Below are 14,594 nucleotides of genomic sequence, written 5' to 3'. Positions count from 1 at the left end.
TGCCCACAAGAGCTCCAGAGAAATTCTTAGATATATTTTTACTATTATCATTTTTTAATGTGTTTTTTTTAAATTTTTTTTCTTTTTTTTAAAGTCCTCTATTATGACTTTAATATTCATTTTTATAACCTACTATTACCTTGAGGGGAAAAAGACCCTATTTTTAAAGAAAACTTCATATATATCTCTTATACTTTTTGTGATTTTGTTTGTGTTTTTAATATTGTATTTTTGAGAGTGTAACCTCTACTCTAGATTTTTAATCTTTTCTTTAGGTTATTTTTTTTTATCAGTTTTGTACATTTAAGAATCCAATCTTCAATACACATTTTTAAAAAGCAGTGGGATTACTGGCTTGGTTACTGTCTCCCCCTTTTGACTCTCCTTTTTCTCCCCCAGGTCACCTCAATCTCCTCCCTCTCCTTTCTCTTCTTTACCCAACTCCGTGAATACCTCTGTGTGTTCCGGGCTGTGGAGAAAACTTAGGGAACAGAGTACTGCCGAGATCTATCTCTATCCTTTTGGCTCCCTCTTTTCTCCTCCTGCTCACCTCTATCTTCTTCCTCCCTCTTATTTTCTCTATGTAACTCCCTGAACTTCTCTGAGGGTTCCAGACTGTGGAGAGCACAAAAGGGAATTGTTTATTGGCTAGATTGCTCTCGATTCTTTTGATTCCCCCTCTCCTGGTCACCTCTGTCTCCCTCCTCCCTGTTCTCTTCTCCATGTAACTCTGTGAACCTCTCTGGGTGTCCCTTATTTTGGAGAATCTTTTCACCATTAACCTAGAAGTTGTATTATTGGTGCTGTATGGATGGAGAAGTCTTGAGGCTACTGTAAGAATAAGACTGAAATCCAGAGGCAGGAGGCTTAAGCCCAAAACCTGAGAACACCAGAGAACTCCTGACTCCAGGGAACATTAATCGATGAGAGCTCATCCAAAAGCTTCCCTACCTACACTGAAACTGAGCACCACCCAAGAGCCAACAAGATCCAGAGCAAGACATACCAAGCAAATTATCCAGCAACACAGGAACATAGCCCTGAGCTTCAATATATAGGCTACCCAAAGTCACATCAAACCCATAGACATCTCAAAACTCACTACTGGACACTTCATTGCACTCCAGAGGGAAGAGATCCAGCTCCACCCACCAGATCATCGACACAAGCTTCCCTAAGCAGGAAACCTTGAAAAGCCACTCGTCCAACCCCACCCACAGGGAGGAACTGCCACAATTAAGAGGAACCACAAACTGCCAGAATACAGAAAGGCCACCCGAAATACAGCAATCTAAACAAGATGAAAAGACAGAGAAATATTCAGTAGGTAAAGGACCATGATAAAAGCCCACCAAATCAAACCAAAGAGGAGGAGATAGGGAGTCTACCTGAAAAATAATTCAGAATAATGATAGTAAAAATGATCCAAAATCTAGAAACCAAAATGGAGTTACAGTTAAATAGTCTGGAGCCAAGGATTGAGAAGTGCAAGAAATGCTTAACAAGGACCTAGAAGAAATAAAAAAGAGTCAATCAATAATGAATAATGCAATAAATGAGATCAAAAACACTCTGGAGAGAACCAACAGTAGAATAACGGAGGCAGAAGATAGGATAAGTGAGGTAGAAGATAGAATGGTAGAATAGAAATAAATGAAGCAGAGAGGACAAAAGAAAAAAGAATTAAAAGAAATGAGGAAAACTTCAGGGAACTCTAGGACAATGTGAAATGCCGCAACATTTGAATCATAGGAGTTTCAGAATAAGACGACAGAAAGGCCATGAGAAAATACTTGAGGAGATAATACTTTAAAATTTACCTAAAATGAGGAAGGAAATAGTCACCCAAGTCCAAAAACCCAGAGAATCCCAAACAGCATAAATCCAAGGTGAAACACCCCAAAACACATATAAATCTAATTAACGAAGATCAAACACAAAGAACAAATATTAAAACCAACAAAGGAAAAACAAAATATAGCACACAATTGGATTCCCTTAAGGATAACAGCTGATCTTTCAATAGAAATTCTTCAGGCCAGAAGGGAATGGCAGGACATCCTTAAAATGAAGAAAGAGAAAAACCTACAACCCAGATTAATGTACCCAGCAAGGATCTCATTCAAATATGAAGGAGAAATCAAAAGTTTTATAGAGAAGCAAAAGCTGAGAAAATTCAGCACCACCAAACCAGCTTTTCAACAAATGCTAAAGGACCTTCTCTAGACAGGAAACACAGAAAGGGTGTATAAACTAGAACCCAAAACAGCAAAGTAAATGGCAACAGGACCATACTTATCAATAATTAACTTAAATGTAAATAGATTGAATACCCCAACCCAAAGAGTGGCAGAATGAATGAAAAAATAAGACCTCTATATATGTTGTCTAAAAGAGACCCCCCTCGAAACAAGGGACACAAACAGACTGAGAGTGAAAGGCTGGAAAAAGATATTTCATGCAAATGGAGACCAAAAATAAAAACAGGAGTAGCAATACTCATATCAGATAAAATAGATTTTAAAGTAAAGGCTGTGAAAAGAGACAAAGAAGGACACTACATAATGATCAAAGGATCAATCCAAAATAAATATGCACTCAACACAGGAGCACCACAAAACGTAAGGCAAATGCTAACAAGTATGAAAGGGGAAATTAACAATAACACAATAATAGTGGGAGACCTTAATATCCCACTCATACCTATGAATAGATAAACTAAACAGAAAATTAACAAGGAAACACAAACTTTAAATGGCACAATGGACCAGTTAGACCTAACTGATATCTATAGGTCATTTCACCCCAAAACAATGATTATCACCTTTTTCTCAAGTGCACACGGAACCTTCTCCAGGATACATCACATCCTGGGCCATAAATCTAGCCTTGGTAAATTCAAAAAATTGAAATAATTCCAATCATCTTTTCTGAAAACAATGCAGTAAGATTAGATGTCAATTTCAAAGAAAAAAAATATATTAAAAATTCCAACATATGGAGGCTAAACAACACACTGCTGAAAAACCAACAAATCACAGAAAAAATTTTTAAAAAATGCATAGAAACGAATGAAAATGAAAATACAACAACCCAAAACCTATGGGAAAGTGTAAAAGCAGTGCTAAGGGGAAGGTTCATAGCAATACAGGCTTACCTCAAGAAACAAGGAAAAAGTCAAATAAAAAAAAACTAAATCTACACCTAAAAAAAAAAAAAAAAAAAAAAAAAAACTAGAAAAGGAAGAAATGAAGAACGATAGGGTTAGTAGAAGGAAATAAATCTTAAAAATTAGGGCAGAATTAAATGCAAAAGAAACAAAATGCAAAAACAAAAACAAATGGAAAAGAGATAATAGCAAAAATCAACAAAACTAAAAGCTGGTTTGTTGAGAAGATAAATAAAATTGACAAACCATTAGCCAGACTCATCAAGAAACAAAGGGAGAAGAATCAAATCAACAAAATTAGAAATGAAAATGGAGAAATCACAACAGACACACAGAAATACAAAGGATCATACGAGACTACTATCAGCAACTATATGCCAAAAAATGGACAACTTGGAAGTAATGGACAAATTCTTAAAAAAAAAAGTATGTTTCCAAAACTGAACTGGGAAGAAATAGAAAATAGTAACAGACCATCACAAGCACAGAAATGAAACTCTAATCATAAATCTTCCAGCAAACAAAAGCCCAGGACCAGATGGCTTCACAGTTGAATTCTACCAAATATTGAGAAAAGAGCTAACACCTTTCCCACTCAAACTCTTCCAGAAATTTGCAGAGGGAGGTAAACTTAAAAGCTAATTCTATGAGGCCACCATCACCATAATACCAAAACCAGACAAAGATGCCACAAATAAAGGAAAGCACAGGCCAATATCCGTGATAAACATAGATGAAAATATCCTTAACAAAATTCTAGCAAACAGAATCCAACAACATATTAAAAAGATCATGCATCATGACCAAGTGGACTTTATCCCAGGAATGCAAGAATCCTTTAATATCCACAAATCAATATAATACACCACATTAAAAAATCAAAAGATAAAACCAATGATTACCTCATTAGACACAGAGAAAGCCTTTGACAAAATTCAACATCCATTTAAGATAAAAACCCTCCAGAAAGCAGGCATAGAAGGAACATACCTCAACATAATAAAAGCTATATATGGGAAAACCATAGCAAACATTATCCTCAATTGTGAAAAAATGAAAGCATTTCCCCCAAAGTCAGGAACAAGACAAGGATGGCCAATCTTACTACTACTATTCAACATAGTTTTGGAAGTTTTAGCCACAACAATCAAAGCATAAAAAGAAATAAAAGGAGTTTAGATTGGAAAAGAAGAAGTAAAACTTTCACTGTTTGCAGATGACATGATTCTCTGCATAAAAAATCCTGAATACTTCACCAGAAAGTTACTAAAGTCAATCAATGAATATAGTAAAGTTCAGGATATAGAATTAGCACACAGAAATCCCTTGCATTCCTATAAACTAACAATGAGAAAACAGAAAGAGAAATTAAGGAAATAATTCTATTCACCATTGCAACAAAAAGAATAAAATACTTAGGAGTAAACCTAATTAAAGAAACAAAAGACCTATATATTGAAAACAATAAAACACTGATGAAATCATAGATGACACAAATAGATGGAGAAATATACCATGTTCATGGATAGGAAGAATCAGTATAGTGAAAATGAGTTTACTACCCAAAGCAATCTATAGATTCAATTCAATCCCTATCAAACTACAAACTTTATTTTTCACAGAACTAGAGCAAGTAATTTCACAGTTTTTATGGAAATACAAAAAAACCTCGAATAGCCAAAGCACTCTTGAGAAAGAAGAATGGAACTGGAGGAATCAACCTGCCTGACTTCAGGCTCTACTACAAAGCCACAGTCATCAAGACAGTATGGTACTGGCACAAAGACAGAAACATAGATCAATGGAACAAAATAGAAAGCACAGAGATAAATCCACAGACCTAGGGGCACCTTATCTTCGACAAAGGAGGCAAGAATATACAATGGAGAAAAGACAATCTCTTTAACAAGTGGTGCTGGGAAAACTGGTTAACCACTGGTAAAAGAATGAAACAAGAACACTTTCTAATACCATACACAAAAATAAACTCAAAATGGATTAAAGTTTCAAATGTAATACCAGAAACTACAAAACTCCTAGAGGAAAACATAGGCAAAACAGTCTCTGACGTAAATCACAGCAGGATCCTCTATGACCAACCTCACAGAGTAATGGAAATAAAAGCAAAAATAAACAAATGGGACCTAATTAAACTTGAAAGCTTTTGCAGAATGAAGGAAACTATCAGTTCAATCCAGTTCAGTCACTCAGTCTTTCCGACTATTTGCGACCCCATGAATCGCAGCATGTCAGGCCTCCCTGTCCATCACCAACTCCCGGGGTTCATTAAGACTCACGTCCATCGAGTCAATGATGCCATCCAGCCATCTCATCCTCTGTTGTCCCCTTCTCCTGCCCCCAATCCCTCCCAGCATCAGAGTTTTTTCCAATGAGCCAACCCTTCGCATGAGGTGGCCAAAGTACTGGAGTTTCAGCTTTAGCATCATTCCTTCCAAAGGACATCCAGGACTGATCCCGTGTAGAATGGACTGGTTGGATGTCGTTGCAGTCCAAGGGACTCTCAAGAGTCTTCTCCAACACCACAGTTCAAAAGCATCAATTCTTTGGCACTCAGCCTTCTTCACAGTCCAACTCTCACATCCATACATGACCACAGGAAAAACCATAGCCTTGACTAGATGGACATTGTTGGCAAAGTAATGTCTCTGCTTTTGAATATGCTATCTAGGTTGGTCATAAATTTCCTTCCAAGGAGTAAGCGTCTTTTAATTTCATGGCTGCAGTCATCACCTGCAGTGATTTTTGAGCCCAAAAAATAAAGTCTGACACTATTTCCACTATTTCCCCATCTATTTCCCATGAAGTGATGGGGCCGGATGCCATGATCTTCGTTTTCTGGATGTTGAGCTTTAAGCCAACTTTTTCACTCTCCACTTTCACTTTCATCAAGAGGCTTTTGAGTTCCTCTTCACTTTCTGCCATAAGGGTGGTGTCATCTGCATATCTGAGGTTACTGATATTTCTCCCAGCAATCTTGATTCCAGCTTGTGTTTCTTCCAGTCCAGCATTTCTCATGATGTACTCTGCATAGAAGTTAAATAAGCAGGGTGACAATATACAGCCTTGACGTACTCCTTTTCCTCTTTGGAACCAGTCTGTTGTTCCATGTCCAGTTCTGACTGTTGCTTCCTGACCTGCATACAGATTTCTCAAGAGGCAGGTCAGGTGGTCTGGTATTCCCATCTCTTTCAGAATATTCCCAGTTTATTGTGATACACACAGTCAAAGGCTCTGACATAGTCAATAAAGCAGAAATAGATGTTTTACTGGAACTGTCTTCCTTTTTCCATGATCCAGTGGATGTTGGCAATTTGGTCTCTGGTTCCACTGCCTTTTCTAAAACCTGCTTGAACATCTGGAAGTTCATGGTTCACGTATTGCTGAAGCCTGGCTTGGAGAATATTGAGCAGTACTTTACTAGCATGTGAGATGAGTGCAATTGTGCGGCAGTTTGAGCATTCTTTGGCATTGCCTTTCTTTGGGATTGGAATGAAAACTGACCTTTTCCAGTCCTGTGGCCACTGCTGAGCTTTCCAAATTTGCTGGCATATTGAGTGCAGCACTTTCGCAGTGTCATCTTTCAGGATTTGAAATAGCTCAACTGGAATTCCATCACCTTACTAGCTTTGTTCATAGTGATGCTTTTTAAGGCCCATTTGACTTCACATTCCAGGATGTCTGACTCGAGGTGAGTGATCACACCATCGTGACTATCTGGGTCATGAAGATCTTTTTCGTACAGTTCTTCTGTGCATTCTTGCCACCTCTTATTAATATCTTCTGCTTCTGTTAGGTCCATACCATTTCTGTCCTTTATCAAGCCCTTCTTTGCATGAAATGTTCCCATGGTATCTCTAGTTTTCTTGAAGAGATCTCTAGTTTTCCCATTCTGTTGTTTTCCTCTATTTCTTTGCATTGATCACTGAAGAAGGCTTTCTTATCTCTTCTTGCTATTCTTTGGAATTCTGCATTTAGATGCTTATATCTTTCCTTTTCTCCTTTGCTTTTCACTTCTCTTCTTTTCACAGCTATTTGTAAGGACTCCCCAGACAGCCATTTTGCTTTTTTTTTTGCATTTCTTTTCCATGGGGATGGTCTTGATCCCTGTCTCCTGTACAATGTTAGGAACCTCCATTCATAGTTCATCAGGTACTCCATCAGATCTAGGCCCTTAAATCTATTTGTCACTTCCACTATATAATCATAAAGGATTTGATTTAGGTCATACCTGAATGGTCTAGTGGTTTTCCCTACTTTCTTCAATTTAAGTCTGAATTTGGCAATAAGGAGTTCATGGTCTGAGCCACAGTCAGCTCCTGGTCTTGTTTTTGCTGACTGTATAGAGCTTCTCCATCTTTGGCTGCAAAGAATATAATCAATCTGATTTCGGTGTTTGCCATCTGGTGATGTCCATGTGTAGAGTCTTCTCTTATGTTATTGGAAGAGGGTGTTTGCTATGACCAGTGCATATTCTTGGCAAAACTCTATTAGTCTTTGCCTTACTTCAGTATAATCAAGGTGAAAAGACAGTCTTTAGAATGGGGAAAATAATAGAAAGGAAGAAAGTGACAAAGAATTAATCTCAAAAAAAAAAAAAAAAAAAAAAAAAGCAGCTCCTGCAGCTCAATTCCAGAAAAATAAGCGACCCAGTCAAAAAATGGGCCAAAAATCTAAATAGACATTTCTCCAAAGAAGACATAAAAATGGTTGTTGCTGCTGCTACTGCTAAACTGCTTCAGTCGTGTCCTACTCTGTGTGACCCCATAGACGGCAGCCCACCAGGCCCCCACATCTTTGGGATTCTCCAGGCAGAACACTGTAGTGGGTTACCATTGCCTTCTCCGATGGTTAACAAACACATGAAAAAAAGCTCAACATCACTCAATATCAGAGAAATGCAAATCAAAACCAGAATGTGGTACCATCTCATGCCAGTCAGAATGGCTGCTATCAAAATGTCTACAAACAATAATTGCTGGACAGGGTGTGGATAAAAAGGAATCCTCTTACACTGTTGATGGGAATGCAAGCTAGTATAGCCACTATGGAGAACAGTGTGGAGATTCCTTAAAAAAAAAAAAAAAAAAACTGGACATAGCACTACCATATGACCCAGCAATCCCACTGCTGGGCATACACACCAAGGACACCAGAATTGAAAGAGACATGTGTACCCAATGTTCATCACAGCACTGTTTACAATAGCCAGGACATGGAATAAAGCTCTATGTCCATTGGCAGACGAATGGATAATAAAACTATGGTACATATCCACAATGGAAAATTACTCAGCTATTAAAAAGAATGCATTTGAATCAGGTCTAATGAGGTGGATCAAACTGGAGCCTATTATACAGAGTGAAGTAAGTCAAAAAGGAAAATATCATTACAGTATATTAACTCATATATATGGAATTTAGAAAGATGGTAACAATGACCCTATATGAGTGACAGCAAAAGAGACACAGATGTAAAGAACAGACTGTTGGACTCTTTGGGAGAAGACGAGGGTGGGATGATTTGAGAGAATAGCATTGAAACATGCATATTGTCATATGTGAAATAGATTGCCAGTCCAGGTTTGATGCATCAGACAGGGTGCTCAGGGCTGGTGCACTAGAATGACCCTGAGGGATGGGATGGGGAGAGAGGTGGGAGGGAGGGTCAGGATGGGGAACACATGTACATCCATGGCTGATTCATGTGAATGTACGGTAATAAACCATTACAATACTGTAAAGTAATTAGCCTCTGATTAAAATAATTTTTTAAAAATTTCAAAAAAAAAAAAAAAAGAAAGAAAGAAAACCTATATATTAGTCATGTCACTGAAGTTTTCCTAAGGGAAGCTCTTTATTCACAATCATATGAAGTTTTGAAGTTTCACAATATAATACTTCAATTTAAAACTTATCATAGGATTATGACAGTTGGAAAACTGCATTACAGTATCTCTAAGAGGTAATACTAAAATCCTTTTGACTGTATGATAATATTGCTACTGCTTAAAATCACATGCTAAAAATGTTGTTCTCAATTTGTGCACATAATTGTGAGAGCAACAACAAAGATTCAGAAATATTTTATAAGTTTATTTGCTCTATCAATATATTTGCAGAAGGAAATTAGTTCCCATGAAAAATTAAATGGGCAATGCAGAGAAAATAAATGAATTATGAGAATAATGGTTTGGGCATACTAGTTAAAATTAGTATATTTTCTTCTAAAGTATAATTTGAATGTAGGGATATACAGATATTTGAACTAACTTGGGATACGCGAAAGTCATTTTAGTTTTTAATAGCTTTGTGTTCTATGCCTATGATTTTTAGCTTTTATGAATCTGAATATGTATATTAAAAGAAGTAGATAGCATTAACTGAACATTTATGACATGACAGGTGTTTTTCAAATGTTAGTTTCAACATAGTATTGTCCCACATTTTCTGATGAAGATATCAAAGATATTAGAGATTCAAACTATAAAGATTAAAGAAGTAAAATTCATAAATTTTCTGTTTATTATTTAATACATCTATGAAGGGAAAGTGAATGAGTTAGTCACTCGATTATGTCTGATTCTTTATGACCCCATGGACTTTAGCCTGTCAGGATCCTTTGCCCATAGACTACTATAGGCAAGAATACTGGAGTGGGTAGCCATTTCCTTCTCCAGGGGACCTTCCCAACCAAGGTACTGAAGCCATGTCTCCCGCATTGCAGGCCGATTCTTTATGGTCTGAGTCACCAGGGAAGCCCATCATTTTCACGAAGTTCTTGAAGACTAGAGAAGCTTATAAATAACAATTAATACATTTTCAATTCTTACTATGTTAAATGTAGTGCCTTCTATATCAATTTAATCTTTGAATCTTGCTCATCTGTGCAACCTAGCTAACAGGTAAAATAGCTAATTTATATTTTCTTATAATCTCAGTATTTTGGGGAATTAATGTCACAGACCACAGCCTTGTCTAACTCAATGAAACTAAGCCATGCCATGTGGGGCCACCCAAGACGGGTGGGTCATGGTGAAGAGGTCTGACAGAATGTGGTCCACTGGAGAAGGGAATGGCAAACCACTTCAGTATTCCTGCCTTGAGAACCCCATGAGCAGTATGAAAAGGCAAAATGATAGGATACTGAAAGAGGAACGATGGACAGGGAGGCCTGGCATGCTGCGATTCATGGGGTCACAAAGAGTTGGACACGACTGAGTGACTGAACTGAACTGAACTGAACTGAATGTCACTTTACATAATAACAATTAGAACACATCGTTCTTCTTGCTGTTAAACTGGGGACAATGCATCTAGATAGTAAATACTTACTCTCATGCTTTGCTCTTCATTCTGAAACAGTACTTTTCAACCTAGTAATCTAGTACAAGGAAAAAGTTCCAGAAGGCAAGCTTTGACCTTATGTTCTACTCTATAAAGAATTAACACTCAGCTTCTTTATCCAAACCAGTTTTGATAAAGCTACCCAGATCCTCTTTGGATGGCTCTTTGGCAGTATTGTATCCATCAAAATAATTCTGTACTTGCTAATTCAATATGTAGCCTGAAAGGCTTTCAGCTCTACATTTAATGGGACAAATAAGGCTTTATCCATATTTTCAATTTTTGCTCTGTTGAGAGAAAAAAATGAGATTCAAGAACCCCAGCAAGACTTTCTTCTCTCATAACAAGTGTTTCTTCTAAGTTTAACATTACTGAACCTTTCATCAATCTTTCTATTATTATGCAAGCTTACATCTTATGTGAATATATTAACTTTATTATCACAAGTAATTGAAACTTTTTTTATTAAAAATAATCAACTATTTGCAGGGTTTCAAATAACTTTGTAACTTATTACCTTTATAGAAAAAGACTACATTTGAATATACTAATTGTGTCATTTGGTTACATCATGATTGCTTTTCTTATTATTAAACATGGAATTGTTATTCATTATAAATGTGCTTCTTATGGTGTGTGAAAAAATAGATGCATGTTTGATATAACAAATGAAGACTTTGGGATATTTTCCTATATCATTATTTTTAATCACTGATTTTTCTGGTGTAAATACACTGCTTTATGTTTATGTCCTTATCTTTTTAAATATTATTAATGGTTTTAGTGATATGACCAATGAAAAAGTGCTCCAAATACAGTATTTATTATTTTTACTATTATAATAATTATATAAAATTGTAAAAATAAAAGTTTATTTGATAAATCTGTCTTAATTTTACAAATAAATATCTATTAACCATTTTTAATTTGAAAATTCATACCTTGGTGTAAATCAGGCAGTTTTAATAAAATTCAAGTGTACTCATCTAACATAAGTCTTAAATTACACACATTGATTATTTATACAAAATCACCTCCATTTTATATGGAAATCTCTTTTTAAAGTACTAATTTATGAAAACTTATGGAATTTCTGCCACATATTATTTTTATTTGTATCAATATAACACACTCAAAGTTTCACTCTTTATTAATCTTAGAAATTTGGTTGTCCAAAATTGTGCAATAGTATTGTTACTAAATTACTCTTTGAACTTGACTGTGACTACCAAGATATGAGAAAAGCCAAATAAAATTGAGATCTATCACCTTAACTCCAGTTACTGATGATATAAAATAGTATAACATCATGTATTTGTCAAAAAATTTCAAGATAATGCCCAGATTTTTTTTTCTCCAGAGTTCCAAATATATTTTTTTCTTTTTTTTTCAAGGAGGAAAAATAGTTTATTCAGTAACTGGTTTGTGGACAACTTATCTAGAAAACAATTAAGTTGAATCTGTATCCTATGCACTAGAATAAGTTCCAGAGGAATGACAATTACATTTCTTTTTTTTAAATTTTATTTTATTATTTAACTTTACAATATTGTATTGGTTTTGCCATATATCAACATGAATCTGCCACAGGTATACACGTGTTCCCCATCCTGAACCCTCCTCCCTCCCCGTACCAAATATATTTCTAATAAGAAGTCATGTTTAAAAAAACCTGGACTATATGATTATCTTTTACTTTTATCTAGATTGTTTCACTCTTTCTATTTCATATTATATGCTTCCATTTCATTTAATTTATATTTTCCAATTTCTCGATCTCTTCTTCTTCTTTTTTATTTTTTTTTGAATGTTCTCCCTCAAGCCTCTATCAAGTGTAGTAGAAAAGCTTTTGTATGTATGTATATATATATATATATATATATATATATATAGTTTAGAAAACTTATGAATTTTTGCCTAACTAAGAAATTTATGACGTTTTGATTCCACTAGTTTGACTTAGTATGAATAGAATGCTAGATTTCTAATTTTAAAAAATTGATATAAAACAAAGGTTTATTATATAGCACAGGGAATGATAGTCAATATCTTACAATAACCTATAATGGAAAATAATTTCAAAACTATATATGTATATGTATAACTGAATCACCTTGCTGTGCACCTGAAACATTGTAAGTCAACTTACTTCAATAAAATATATATTAGAAAAAAAAATCATGTAGACAGAGCCTACATATGAATGAAGATAAAGTTCCCCAACATAGGCCATTTCCAAAGACCTAATATTTCTCATCTTAAGAAAAACTGATTATCAACATGCACGGCATAGGGGAAAAACAAACAAAAAAAAAACAAAACAGAAGTTAATATCAAGATACTTTTTGGTACCTGGGTACAACAGAAACTCGTCTAACAAATGGTTAATGCTTTTATTTTTTTTTTTTTTTTTTTTTTTTTTTTTTTATTTTTTTTTTTTTTTTTTTTATTTTTTTTTTTTTTTTTTAATTTTATTTTATTTTTAAACTTTACATAACTGTATTAGATTTGCCAAATATCAAAATGAATCCGCCACAGGTATACATGTGTTCCCCATCCTGAACCCTCCTCCCTCCTCCCTCCCCATTCCATCCCTCTGGGTCATCCCAGTGCACCAGCCCCAAGCATCCAGTATCGTGCATCGAACCTGGACTGGCAACTCATTTCATACATGATATTTACATGTTTCAATGCCATTCTCCCAAATCTTCCCACCCTCTCCCTCTCCCACAGAGTCCATAAGACTGTTCTATACATCAGTGTCTCTTTTGCTGTCTCGTACACAGGGTTATTGTTACCCTCTTTCTAAATTCCATATATATGCGTTAGTATACTGTATTGGTGTTTTTCTTTCTGGCTTACTTCACTCTGTATAATAGGCTCCAGTTTCATCCACCTCATTAGAACTGATTCAAATGTATTCTTTTTAATGGCTGAATAATACTCCATTGTGTATATGTACCACAGCTTTCTTATCCATTCATCTGCTGATGGACATCTAGGTTGCTTCCATGTCCTGGCTATTATAAACAGGTTAATGCTTTTAAATCAACCATCCTTAAATGTTTATATTTTAATGGTGCTTTGTGGCTTCACATTACTTTTTACAATTATAAAAACCAGTTTATCATTCATCACTTGAATGGTAGTTCAAATGCTTACTTAATTTTGCACATAGCTATGATCTCTGAACCCCACTCCAGTACTCTTGCCTGGAAAATCCCATGGATGGAGGAGCCTAGTAGGCTTCAGTCCATGGGGTCGCTAAGAGTCAGACAGGACTGAGCAACTTCACTTTCACTTTTCACTTTTCACTTTCATGCATTGGAGAAGGAAATGGCAACCCATTCCAGTGTTCTTGCCTGGAGAATCCCAGGGATGGGGGAGCCTGGTGGGCTGCCTAGGTCTAGGGGGTCGCACAGAGTTTGACATGACTGAAGTGACTTAGCAGCAGCAGCAGCAGCATGATCTCTGAAAGATTTCCCAGTTGGCACTACTGTTAAAAAACGGTTAAATCCCTGGATCAGGAAGATCCCCTGGAGGAGGAAATGGCAACCCACTCCAGTGTTCTTGCCTGGAGAATCCCACCAGAGGAGTCTGGTGGTCTACAGTTCAAAGAGTTGCAAAGAGTGCATGCTTCTTCCTTAAGTTAAGCAGTAATGCTGAGAGGTACAGTTACATATTGCACTGCTGTGTCACTGCTTCTTTAGTAGTTCACATTCTCTGGCAGAACTGATATGAAATCAGGAAAAACCTCACTCTGGAATAGACTTTGATTTCGAGGCAATAAGTCAAATGTAAAATATTGCTTAGTGTTTAATTAAGTATCTATAAAGAAGCTATTTCTCTTATAGAGTGGATTGTAAAAGAATAAAATAAAAGATAAGCTAGTTCTTTTTGAGGTTAGAGATTTAAACTTAACTGGTGCTTATATGCACATAGTACCAAGAGTGTTAAGGGAGGAGTTTGAATTTCCAATCAATTAAAAGTTTCCTTATAATCATATCTACTGATGTTTTATAAGCAAAAACAAATGCAGACAAAGCAATGCAGACCAATTT

The sequence above is a fragment of the Bubalus kerabau genome, chromosome X (genome assembly GCF_029407905.1).
Source record: "Bubalus kerabau isolate K-KA32 ecotype Philippines breed swamp buffalo chromosome X, PCC_UOA_SB_1v2, whole genome shotgun sequence".
Lineage (NCBI taxonomy): Eukaryota > Metazoa > Chordata > Mammalia > Artiodactyla > Bovidae > Bubalus > Bubalus kerabau.
The sequence above is the reverse complement of the archived record's forward strand: the minus strand, read 5'-3'. Positions refer to the sequence as shown.